Genomic DNA, 14,164 nt, shown 5'->3' on the forward strand with positions numbered 1-14,164 from the left:
TTGATTTTACAAAGGAGCTTATTAGTTTTCCCAAGCTTTTCATAGGAAGTCTATTAATTTTTGTGATCATAGTTAGCATTTCTTCAAATGCAACTACTAGCTGTGCTATTCTATAGGAACTGCATTATTTATTAGAAGAATATATATATTTCTAATTCCAAGAATGATATAAAAGAGAATAGAACAGAACAGAATTTTTATTAGCCAAGTGTGGTTGGACACACAAGCAATTTGTCTTGGTGCATATGCTCTCAGTGCACACAAAAGAAAATGTTTTTTCTACAATATAAAAACAACAACAACGGTCCTATTAATGAGAAGTTTTGTGTGTGTTAATGCAGGGCCTTGAAAAGATAACAATGAAAAGTACATTTTTCAGTCTGCATATGCTCTCAGTGTACATAATAGAAAAAATACATTTGTCAATAATCATGAGGTACAACAATGATTGTCAAATGGATCAAATAAGCAATCAGGAAACAATCAATATTAATAAAAATCTTAAGGATACCAGCAACAAGGTTCACTCATAATTAGGAGAAAATGGGTGATAGGAATGATGAGAAAAAACTAGTAGTAATAGTAGTAGACTTAGTAAATAGTTGACAGTGTTGAGGGAATTATTTGTTTAGCAGAGTGATGGCGTTCGGGGGGGAAACTGTTCTTGTGTCTAGTTGTTTTGGTGTGCAGTGCTTTGTAAGGATGTTTTGAGGGTAGCACTTGAAACAGTTTATGTCCAGGATGTGAGGGGTCAGTAAATATTTTCCAAGCCCTCTTTTTGACTCATGCAGTATACAGGTCCTCAATGGAAGGCAGGTTGCCAGCAATTGTTTTTTCTGCAGTTCTGATTATCCTCTGAAGTCTGGGTCGGTCTTGTTGGGTTGCAGAACCGAACCAGACAGTTATAGATTCTTCCCTCAGGAGTGGGGAGGGAATGGAGATTTTACAGTATCCTTCCCCTGCCCTGTCCACCAAGCCACAGCCACAGAACTGGTAGGGAAAAGTTTTTAATTTCCTCCCTGCCCCCACCCTGAATTAATGTTGCTATGATAGGAAGCTACGCAAAACAAATTGTGATTCATAAGGGGAAAAAGGAACCTCCCATAGTCTAGCTTGCCAACTTCATTCTGCTGCATATAAAAGTGTCTGGAAGTGGGCTGATAACAACACCAGCAGTTTTGTAAATTTTTTAACTTCGCTGCGTAGTGGGGCAAAATGAGAGATAAGCAAAGAGGCGGAAAAAATTCTACTTTAAAATGATGCAAGCTGTTCATCCATATTGTTTCAAATGTTTGCAGATTTTTGAAAATTTGCTTGTTCTTGGTATAATTTGAAAGAAACAATGCATTTCTGCATTTTCTTCTTCAAGTGAATTTTTTTTTTAATGCCTTCAAGTATTCTGGCTTTTAGCATCTTCCTGGACAAGTCCCTGCAGGGTTGTTTTGTTTTTTGCAAATCTCCGAAATTGTTTATCATTGCCCGCTTCCTAGGACTGAGAGAAAAGGACTGGCCCAAGGTTACGCAACTGGCTTTGTGCCCATGGCAGGACTGGAATTAATGGTTTCTCAATTTCTAGCCTGAGGTCTAAAGCAGTATATTAAACTATTTCTATATATTTAAAATACTGATTGTATATTAATTTTAGACTAGTCACTTTCCAATTTAATATATTGCTTTAAAAAAAATAAAAGGAACACTTAAACAACACAATAAAACTCCAAGTAAATCAAACTTCTGTGAAACTTAGGAAGCAACACTGATTGACAATCAATTTCACATGTTGTCAGCATATTCAACTTGGTACAGAAGGAAGTACTGTATTCAATGAGAATATGTCATTCATTCAGATCTAGGATGTGTTCTTTGATTGTTCCCTTTATTTTTTTGAGCAGTGTATATAGGTAAGCCATACATATACAGCTGAAGAGGGAATTTCAATATTTTTACTACTGGTTTTGTGGGCTTGGTTTGGTGGCCGTGTTGTGCCTTGGTGGGCGTGGCTTGGTGGGCATGGCAGGGGAAGGATACTGTAAAATCTCCATTCCCACTGCACTCCAGGGGAAGGTTAGTGCAAAATCCCCATTTCCTCCCAATCAGAGGCAGAGAATAGATGGGGCCCGTGCCAGTCAGAGGTAATATTTACTGGTTCTACGAACTACTCAAAATTTCCACTACTGGTTCTCCAGAACTGGTGAGAACCTGCTGAAGCCCACCTCTGATATACAGTCTTCTATTGGAAAAGCATTTTAAGGGCTGATTTGATGAAAGCTGAAGAAGGACATTTCATTACGAGGTCTTGAGATTGCCCCTCAAAATGAGCAGGCACACAAATCTACTATGGTCATCTCTACTATGATGAGAAGTATTGTATTTCCATTTAAGTTACAGCAAATATTTCTAAGTGAGAGTTGGTTTGAGAGTTGGTGGTCAAGTCATACTATTAGAAACTAGGAGACAGTAAATTTTACTTGTGCCTTAAGCACAAAGCAGTTGCTTTCTCTCAGCCCGAGGCAGCCGGCAGTGACAAAACACCCCTGAAAAAACTTCCTGGGGACACTGCAGGGACTTGTCCAGGTAGACACCAGGAGTCAAGACAGATTCAAAGGGGCAAAAAAAGGTTACTGTTCTGTTTAAAGTTAGTATATATAAATTTAAAATATTTTCTCTATATTTTTCGAAGATAATGCATTGTCACATTTTCTTCATCATCTTCTTCAAATTAATGTAGGCAATCCTGAATTCAAAGCAGAGAGATAGAATCTCAGCTAGATAATGTAAATAAAAAGTTTCCTATTGCTCATGCACTCACAAAACAAGTAGCCCTAGATTAGGGCCAAATAAGTATTGCTGTAGTTTTACAACCTACTTGGATTCTGCTTCTCCTTCTGCATTTTGTAGTGGATAAATGACTAGTTCGTTCAAAAAATATTCACCTCTGAAACAGTCTACACAGAGCTTGCGCCTGGCCTTTCAGAAGTTTGTAAAAACCTACTTGTTCCAGATGATCGTTTCTTTAAAAACATCATTTTAGCTCATGTTTATTATTTTTATAAATTACTCAAAGCGGAGAATATAACTAATACAGTGGTACCTCTACTTAAGAACTTTCCTAGATAAGAACCGGGTGTTCAAGATTTTTTTTGCCTCTTCTTAAGAACCATTTCCTACTTAAGAACCCAAGCCCGGAAAAATTTCCCAGGAAATTTGAGAGCGGCACAAAGGCCCGGACATTTCCTGCCATTCCTCCTTTAATCCTGGCCATCTCGGGCTTTTGTGGGCTGCTAGAGGAGCCTTTCGGTGGCACTTAAGGAGGCTTTGGCTGTCCAGAGCGAACAAAGCATTTTTCTTTCTCTGGGTGCTTTGAGAGGGAATAAACCTCTGCCAGTGCCCACAGAAAAGAAACACTCCCTTCGCTCTGGGCAGCGACTGGCCTCCTCTTCTTCCTCCTCCTCCTCCTACCCAAATTCCGAGCTTTTATTTCTTTCCTAATGGGTTTGCACACATTATTTGCTTTTACATTGATTCCTACGGGAAAAATTCCTTCTACTTACAAACTTTTCTACTTAAGAACCTGGTCACAAAACAAATTAAGTTCTTAAGTAGAGGTACCACTGTACTCTTTCCTCCTCCTATTTTCACAACAACCTGTAAGGTGGGCTGGGCTGAGAAAGAGAGAGGGACTGGCCCAAAGGGCCACCAGGTTGGATGTTTTGCCGAAGGCGGGACTACAACTCACAACCTCCTGGTTTCTAGCCTGGTGCCTTAACTATTATACCCAACTAGCTGTAGAGAAAAGAATACTGCCAAGAATGTTTTAATTACTTTTCTATAATTAATAGTAATTTTAATTGTAATCATAAGACCAGATTTGTATTACAGTATACAGTACTTTTGTATTATTGTAAATGGATGCTTCATTGGCTGTGGTTTTCGCTTTCGTTCATTGTTTTACATTTGTTGACTGAAGTTCTTTCAAAACTTTTCCCTTTACCCTAAAGTTTACCCTTAGACTATCTACTGTTGACCTCATCCAATTCCTAAGAGGAGGAGGGGTGTGCATACGTCCACCAGCATGCCTTCCATCCCCTGTCCTAACGTTTCTCTTATTAGTACCCATTTCATGTATATAAACAGTGTTATATCTATGTATGCTACCAACACGTACTTGACAAAATAAAATAAAATAAAAAATAAGTGAATGAACAAATAAAAACACTATTTCTCCATATAATATGGATAATAGACTTTTCTTTCTTACACATAGAAAAGTTCACTACTCTTTTGGCTTCTGTTTTTCCTTGTGAAAAACAATCATGGATATATATTTATTATCCCATCATACTATTTAAAATAAGCTGCCTAAAGCAAGACTGTGACTTTTCTTCTCTGTCAGAGTCTAGATTCTGCTCTGATTTATGGATGGACAAGGTAAGAACAAAACTGAAGGATGTAAGAAAGCTAGAGAACTTAAACTTTCGAGCTATTAGAAACTTTTTAAATAGGTAATTTGCAATTATAAACACACATGAAACTTTGGTGTATTGAAACATTCTTGTGAATACTGTATTTTGGAGATGTGGGCATCCATAATGTTACATGCACCTGGACGACAAAGAGTATGTAATTTATGTTCCAATTGCATAATTCAAGTGATGACATCATGACACGTGATTCCACTTGCCCCCATCACCCCAATCCCAACAGATTTTCACATCTGGATCAGGGGTGGGTTCTACATATCTTCGCCTAACGTTTTGCATTGTGACACGTGCACATATTCACCTTTCCTCATGCAATTTCACTTCTGCATATGGTCAGGAGGTGGATTCAGCCCAAAACACAGCTGAGGAGCTGATTAGCTGTAATTCGGGCAAAGAAATAAAGGTCAGTATTAACCCAGGAGTGGGCAGGAGGGCTGTTTTCAAAGCACAGAAGGAGGAGAAGCCATCAAAACACAGGAAAATTGGCTGAAAAATCATTAAAAAAAGATGGCGGCGAGCACGGACCAGCACAAAGAAAACTGGATCGGTGACGCTAAAATTACATCACCAGTGCATCGCTAATGGTTCGGGCAATCTGGTCTGTACCAATAGGAAACCATCCCTGATCTGGGGGCAAAAGACAAGGAAAGAGGCAAAGAGAGAAAGATTAACACTTTCCTTTAAAAAAAATTGCATAAACTTTGACAGATCATTTAAACAGCAATTACAATGCAAAAAAGGAAAGTTGAAAATAAGGAACTACTAACAAGGCATATAAAATAAAAATTATGAAAAAAGATTATTTCCCCAATTTCTAACCCAAATATCTGTACTGTACTTTGAATGTGAAACATGTTAGGTTATTGCTAGTATCTGTTTAAGTAATTTCATATTAAGTTGTTTTTAATTGGTTCCTTAGCACCTTTCCAAAAAACTGTATTGAAAGTTTCTGAATGTGTTGCTGAATGTATCATAGACCTAGTTTGGTTAAGCTCCTGTATACTGTCACTTTTGCAATTGCTGCAACTTCTCTAATTTTGGTCTCCCATCTTGTATTCACATTTTTGTGGTACTTTTTTTTTTTTTACAGTCTGATCAGATTGTGAATTTGTCTGCGTGATTTGGAGTAATACTTTATTTGGGGCACGTTAATACTTTATTTAAATGCATATTCAATAGGTCCTAGCAAATTTAAGCAGAAATATCACTGTACATGGTGAGGACTTAAAGGAGACATATTAACAACTTTCTACACACTATGTCTTTAATATAGAATTATTTGATACACAGGCATGCGCGCACGCACACACAAACCTCCTGAGTCAAAAATGCACCAAGTGAAAATATCAAGATTTGTTAATACATGAACAAGGGCAATTTATAATAATATCAAGAGAAAAACTGCCTGGTTTTCATATATGACATTAAGAAAGAAATATAGTATAGATTTAAAAAGTACAGTAATTGGAACTGAAAAAATATTAAATGGAATTTGAAATCGACAAATAATGGACAGGTGATTGCTAGCATTTACAAACCCATGCTGAGATTTGAAATAGAAGAACAAGTCAAAGCGGCTAAGAATTATGGTTATAATAACTGAACTAATGGGAAGGTACTGTACATGGTTAAAAGGACTAACTTTTACATTGTGTTACAATTTAAGAGAACATTTGCCAAATAATGTAATATTGATATATCACACCAGTGAAATTATCCAACACGTATAAAGGTACTTCTAATCAGTTTTGGAAATGTGGAAAACACAAACAATAATTTTGCCATGCACGGCTGACTTGTGAAAAAGCAATAATAAATAATATAAAAATGGTTACAAATTCATATAATGCTAAAAAAAAAGCTTTAAGATTAAAATTGAGATAAAACCAGCACTTTTTTTAAACTGAAATTTGCAATGGACTTTTTGCTGTAGCTGAAAAGATATGAACCAGTGATTTATGAATTTGCTAATTAAAAAGGGAAATTGAAAAATAGGGAGAAGGGAATGATGATGCAACTTTAAAAGGAGGAGGATACATGTTTGTTTATAACTGATGTAAATACTGTATATGCTCTTTTATGTTTATCTTTTGCTTCTCTAAAAATCTTGAATAAAAATTCTTCAAAAATAAAAATGGATACATTGAGCTGCTGGTGTAATAACTAGAAACATAGAAACATAGAAGTTTGGCGGCAGGAAAAGATCTCATGGTCCATCTAGTCTGCCCCTATACTATTTCCTGTATTTTATCTTAGGATGGATATATGTTTATCCCAGGCATTTTTAAATTCAGTTACTGTGGATTTACCAACCACATCTGCTGGAAGTTTGTTCCAAGCACCTGCTACTCTTTCAGTTAAATAATATTTTCTCACGTTGCTTCTGATCTTTCCCCCAACTAACCTCAGATTGTGTCCCCTTGTTCTTGCGTTCACTTTCCTATTAAAAACACTTCCTTCCTGAAACTTATTTAACCCTTTAACATATTTAAATGTTTCAATCATGTCCCATTTCCCTTCTGTCCTCCAGACTATACAGATTGAGTTCATTAAATCTTTCCTGATAGGTTTTATGCTTAAGACCTTCCACCATTTTTGTAACCCATCTTTGGACCCGTTCAATTTGATCAATATCTTTTTGTAGGTGTGGTCCCCAGAACTGAACACAGTATTCCAAATGTGGTCTCACCAGCGCTCTACACAGCGAGATCACAATCTCCCTCTTCCTGCTTGTTATATCTCTAGCTATGCAGGCAACTAAGATTAAGTTATCTGCCACATCACTGAGCTAATAATATATTGGCTTCAGATAATCTTTTTGAATATCTTTCTTTTTCCTAACACCTCCAATACATACTTCTACTGTACTGTATATCAAGTCAGATCTTTTGTCGTTGCTGTTGAGGCTAATCAAATTAACTCTGCATGAACCACTGTTCTTGTAATCCAAAGACAAGCACAGTGAGTTACAAAGATTTTTTGTTTGTTTGTTTAGAAACTGCTTGGTTGTATTTAAAATGGAAAGCAGCATGCAAATTCAATCTATGCCCAGAAGTAGAAGAGGGACTAGGACATTATAGCAATGTTCCAATAGCTAAGGGGAAGAAGATGGGGTCAACCTATTCTAAAGAAGATGGGGTCAACCTATTCTTCAAAGCACCTGAAGGCAGAACGAAAAGCAATGGGTGGAAACGGATCAAGGAGAGAAGCAATCTAGAACTAAGGGGAAATTTCCTGACAGAACAATTAATTGGAATGACTCACCTCCAGAGGTTATGGGTATTCCAACACTAAAGGTTTTTTTACAAAGATATTGAACAACCTTGTCTGAAATCATATATATTTCCCTTCTTGAGCAGGGGGATGCAGCTGGAAGACCTCCAAGATCTTTTGCAATTCTGTTATTCCATTATTCTGTTCTATTAAGTTCAGGATTCCATCCCTGTTGTTTCTAGTCAACAAGGCTTATGTTCAGAGATTTATTTTATTTATTTATTTTATTTATTTGATTTTTTTTTTATGCCGCCCTTCTCCTTAAACTCAGGACGGCTTACAACATGTTAGCTATAGCACTTTTTAACAGAGCCAGGCTCCTCGTTTTACCCACCTGGGAAGGAGGGAAGGCTGAGTCAGCCTTGAGCCAGTGATGAGATTTGAACTGCTGACCTGCAGATCTAGCAGTCAGCTTTAGTGGCCTGCAGTATTGCACTCTCCCCCCTGCGGCATCTCAGCTGTTATCACTCATGCCATCATCACCTCGAGGCTCGACTACTGTAATGCTCTCTACATGGGGCTACCTTTGAAAAGTGTTCGGAAACTTCAGATCGTGCAGAATGCAGCTGCGAGAGCAATCATGGGCTTTCCCAAAAATGCCCATGTAACACCAACACTCCACAGTCTGCATTGGTTGCCGATCAGTTTCCGGTCACAATTCAAAGTGTTGGTCATCACCTATAAAGCCCTTCATGGCACCGGACCAGGGTATCTACGAGACCGCCTTCTGCCGCACGAATCCCAGCGACCGGTTAGGTCCCACAGAGTGGGCCTCCTCCGGGTTCCATCAACAAAACAATGTCGTTTGGCGGGGCCCAGGGGAAAAGCCTTCTCTGTGGCAGCCCCAGCCCTCTGGAACCAACTCCTCCTGGAGATAAGAATTGCCCCCACCCTCCTTGCCTTTCGTAAGCTCCTTAAAACCCACCTCTGCCGTCAGGCATGGGGGAACTGAGATATTCTTTCCCCCTAGGCCTTTACAATTCATGTATGGTATGTTTGTACATATGGATGTTTGGTTTTACAATAAGGGTTTTTTAGTTGTTTTAGTAGGGTTTTTTTTTGTTATTGTTGTTAGCCGCCCTGAGTCTACGGAGAGGGGCGGCATTCAAATCAAATCAAATCAAATCAATCAATAAATATCATCCAACATTTATAAAGGGAGGATTCAAGTTCTTCCTCCTATGTCTGAAAATCATCCTTACCTTTGTAAGACTAATCTATGTTTACAATTTTAATACTAAGATATGCAGCATCTCTCAAAAGTTTGTTCTGCTTGTTCTCGTTGAATCTGTGAGCAATTAGAAAGTTCGCCTTTTTAAAAATATTGTAACTTGGATTAGACTCTTTAACACCTAACCTTCAGCAGAAGAGATCTCATTGAAAAAGCTATTGGTCGCGAGATGAGATTAATTGCATTAGAGACCTTGAGATTACTGAACAAAAGAGACACATAATTTAATTATTTACTTCTGCCCGATTGCCTTCTCAAAGTAGTTTTCAGAGGGCGGGGGATCCATAACGACTGCAGACAGTGCTGCGATTAGTCTGTAGTCAGAACATGTATTCATGGCATGCAGTACAACAGTGAGAAACAATGAAGATTGCTCCCTAATGCTTGCCTTTGTAATTGGAGGGATCATTTTTTACATAATAAACACCCTACTCTGTGCCAACACTAATAATAGAAAGTTTCAAGTTGGTATGTATTGTAAGAAACATGCTTGAAATTAATGAAATGCCACAAAGCCTAATCGGGTTTGCACAACCCGAAATTTGAATAAGAACAATATTGATCTGGATTGTTCAGCTCAGCATGTAAATAACCAAGGATATTTGTTTGTATAATGATTTGTGTAGATATGTGTCAGCACACGCTCTGAAATTATTAATATACAAACTGCAGTTACGCTGGCATTGGAAATATGGCAGAACACTCGTCCGCAGCAGCATTTGTACAGGATAAACAAGTCCTGATTGTCTACCGAGAAATGGACGGTAATGAAGCTTCCCTATATTCTACTGGCCTATTGTGTGTGACAGTGTTGAGTTCTGATAATTGCCTGCAAGTTCCTGTGCCAGCGTTCCGCATAATGCATCCAAAGAAATCAGAACCCCAAGGCAGGAATATTCATCAGGGAACATGTTCATAGGACACATATATCAGCACAGCCAGTGAAACCAACTATAACGTTTCCTGCAGTTCCCATGTAGTAATTAAAAGAACAAATCCCAGCGACCGGTTAGGTCCCACAGAGTGGGTCTTCTCCGGGTCCCGTCAACTAAACAATGCCGCTTGGAGGGACCCAGGGGAAGAGCCTTCTCTGTGGCGGCCCTGGCCCTCTGGAACCAACTCCCCCCAGAGATTAGAATTGCCCCCACCCTCCTTGCCTTTTGTAAGCTCCTTAAAACCCACCTCTGCTGCCAGGCATGGGGGAATTGAGATGCTCTTTCCCCCTGGGCCTTTACAATTTCATGTATGGTATGTCTGTATGTATGTTTGGTTTTTTTTATATGAATGGGTTTTTAATCAATTTTAGTATTTATTAGATTATTATTGTACATTGTTTTATTATTGCTGTTAGCTGCCCTGAGTCTCCGGAGAGGGGCGGCATACAAATCCAATAAATAAAAATAAATAAAACAAATAAAACAAAGGTTTCCCTCCCCAGGTGTCACAGGTCATCAATCAAAGCAGATAGAGGGCTCCTTTGACCACTTTGGCCTCCTCCAACTGCAACCTGTTGGAATGACATCCTTGGTTCCCATGGGAGAGCTCTTTATTTTTTCTATGAAATGGTCTAAGGCAGCTGGTTGGAGAATTCTGGGAAGTCCACAAGTCTTAACGTTGCTAAGTTTGGTCTAACTATTTACCACTCATCCTCCCCCCATGGTGCATAGCAACTATGAAGCAGTACAAGAAGGCTACAGCCAGGTTCGTTTTGACACACTTCAGTTTTCTTGTCAAGGTTCTCCAAAAGTGGTTTGCCATTGCTTCCTTTCCAGGTCTGAGAGATAGTGCTTGGCTCACGGTCTCCCAGTAGACTTTATACCCAAAGTATAAGTACCTAAAATATTTACTCACCCCTTTCATCCTGGACATAAACTGTTTCAACCCCCACCCTCAAAACGTCGCTACAGAGCACTCCCCACTAAAACAACTAGACACAGTTGTTTCCTGAATGCCATCACTCTGCTAAACAAATAATTCCCTCAACACTGTCAAACTATTTACTAAGTCTGCACTACTATTACTACTAGTTTTTTTCTCATCATTCCTATTACCCATTTACTCCCACTTATGACTGTATGACTGTAACTTGTTGCTTGTATCCTTAAGATTTTTATTAATATTGATTGTTTCCTCATTGCTTATTTGACCCCTAAGATAATCATTAAGTGTTGTACTTCATGATTCTTGACAAATGTATATTTTCTTTTATGTACCCTGAGAGCATATGCACCAAAGACAAATTCCTTGTGTGTCCAATCACACTTGGCCAATAAAAGAATTCTATTCTATTCTATTCTATTCTATTCTAAAGCAGAACTAGAGCTTACAGTAACTGGAAGGTTGCTAGCCTGTTGCCTTAAATTCTACAACAAAATTGGTTTTATTGACTTTGTGCTACCCCAAAAATCTCAAAGAAAATTCAGACCAAGGTCTCAGAGCCAAATAACAAATACAATAAGGAAATATACAATATGTCAAAACATGAGATTGTTTTCCTTTAAATGAACACAATAAAGATGGCGGGGGCTTGCCCTAGCAATAGAAGTCAACTTACTACAATGCAGAATGGGTGTTGAGATTCAATGAATGCAGTTAGGCATTCTATCATTTCTTCATAGAGCTAAAGGATTAAAAAATAGACCTACACAAAATGGAAAGAAAAAATATTTATTATTGACTAAAGAGCCCATATGGATTTAATATTTTTTTTTGCTGGAAAAAAGGGGGGGAAGTGAATTTGTGGTTTATAGATTGGATGATTAGAAAGGGTAGACTTCAGAAAGAAAGAAATTATGTTGTAACTTTAGACATGGTAAAATATAATTGTATTTATAACGGCTCTTAGGAAAACTTTATTTATATCCTTCTGTTTCGTCCCCCCCTCTTTCTTTTTCCGCACCTTTTTACTTGCTTATTATTTTTCTTTCCTTCCTTTTCCTTTTCAAAACTTGTAGTTTTTTCTCTCTCAAAAATTTTCTTAATAAAAATTATATATGGAAACAAAGAAAGCCAGAGAAGGGGGAGGAAACTCAGGGCAAACCACACCATCTTTATTTATGCATATCTGTACTCAGGAGCCAATTCTGCCCCCATTTTGAATTCAAAGACTTTTAATGAATTTCTTGACAAAGAGTTTGTGCTGCTTCTAAACATCAAGCTGCCCCATTTGAGGCTTCCAATACCATCTTGCCTAGCAACCTTCACAGAAAAAGGGACCAGGCGAGAAAAAGAAATGGGAAATACCTTGAATGCATTCCTCCAGTGTAATCTAGAGCAAGTTTAAAGGCAGCTTAAATCCTATGGAAGTTTTTGGGATTTAATTGGCCTAATTTTGCAGGATTGTTACCTCAGGACTTTCTGGTTCAAAAAGGAGCTTGGTTTTTTAACTGGGCTCACTGCTCCCTTATTCTATTTAATTGTGTCTCCTTGGTTGCCAGGGTGACTATTTGGCCCTGCAGTGTTCCAGATTCATAAGGCCACCCAAAGTGGAGTGATCAGAGTTGCCCAGAGCTTGCATGTTTTTAGGAGTAGGAAGGTCTATCACTGTTTTCCTCCCTTAAAAAGCTGCCTGGTTCCTGAAATATCTACCAAACACTCATTCTCAGCTTTGCATCTTGAGACTCCAAGCAGCAGATCTGTGATTCACAACATTAAGCCTCATTGGGTTGTGGTTGTTGTTGTTGTTGTTGTTATTGTTATTGTTGTTCTTCTTCTTCTTCTTCTTCTTCTTCTTCTTCTTCTTCTTCTTCTTCTTCTTCTTCTTCTTCTTCTTCTTTCTCCGGACATTAGAAAGAGGAGACATAAAAAATGAAATGTTAAAGTGGAGAGTGGTTAAAGAAGGTAATGTTAAGTATTATTGTTATTATATTATTATATTATCAATATTATTGTGATGAATACTATAACAAATGTGTGGATTATCGTGCAGAATGCAGCTGCGAGAGCTATCATGGGCTTTCCTAAATACGCCCATGTCACACCAACACTCCGCAGTCTGCATTGGTTGCCGATCAGTTTCCGGTCACAATTCAAAGTGTTGGTTATGACCTATAAAGTCCTTCATGGCACCGGAACAGAATATCTCCGGGACCGCCTTCTGCCGCACGAATCCCAGCGACCAGTTAGGTCCCACAGAGTTGGCCTTCTCCAGGTCCCATCAACTAAACAATGTCGTTTGGCGGGACCCAGGGGAAGAGCCTTCTTTGTGGCAGCCCCGACCCTTTGGAACCAACTCCCCCCAGATATCAGAGTTGCCCTCACCCTCCTAGCCTTTCGTAAGCTCCTTAAAACCCGCCTCTGTCATCAGGCATGGGGGAATTGATACTTTCCCTCCCCCTAGGCTTATAAAATTTATGCATGGTATGCTAGTATGTATGATTGGTTTCTAAATTGGGATTTTAAATTAACTTAAATATTAGATTTGTTTACATTGTATTATTATTGCTGTGAGCCGCCCCGAGTCTGCGGAGAGGGGCAGCATACAAATCTGATAAACAAATAAATAAATAAATAAATAAATAAATAAATAAATAAATAAATAAATAAATAAATAAATTATGACTACTTAAAAACAACTTTGCCCTGATTACACACTGAGGGAAATCGGTGTGAGCCGCTCCGAGTCCTCGGAAAGGGGCAGCATACAAATCTAATAAATTATTATTATTATTATTATTATTATTATTATTAAATCAAAATTTTATATGTTACATAAATGAAATAAATAAAACATGAAAAAAATAAAATAAAACTAGAACTAAAATTTAAGCCAGTCATTAAAGTAATTAACAATTAAAAGCATGACAAAAGAGATGTATCTTACATATCCCTAAATACATCGCTTAGGGGGTCACACAGAATAAATTATTTTTCTGTACATGTAGTCCTCACCTTACAACCACAATGAAACCCCAATCATTTAGCATAGCACAGCAAAATGTAATGCCGGCAACTTTGGAGACTTTTTCCCTCAGTGGTTTGTTTTCTTACCTCTAGGCAGCTCCGTGCCTTTTGATCTTTCGCATGGAGAAAAGCAACCCTGTAAAGGTACCAAGACTGCTTACCTCACCGGCAGTTTTCTTCCTTCCTGTGCATGTGCAGTGCCGAAAACTCAACTTCTGTGCATGCGCAGAAGAAAAAAACCTGGGAAAAATTCCAAAAAAAAGAAGAAGAGATGACG

Source organism: Erythrolamprus reginae, chromosome 2 (assembly GCF_031021105.1).
Source record: "Erythrolamprus reginae isolate rEryReg1 chromosome 2, rEryReg1.hap1, whole genome shotgun sequence".
NCBI lineage: Eukaryota > Metazoa > Chordata > Lepidosauria > Squamata > Dipsadidae > Erythrolamprus > Erythrolamprus reginae.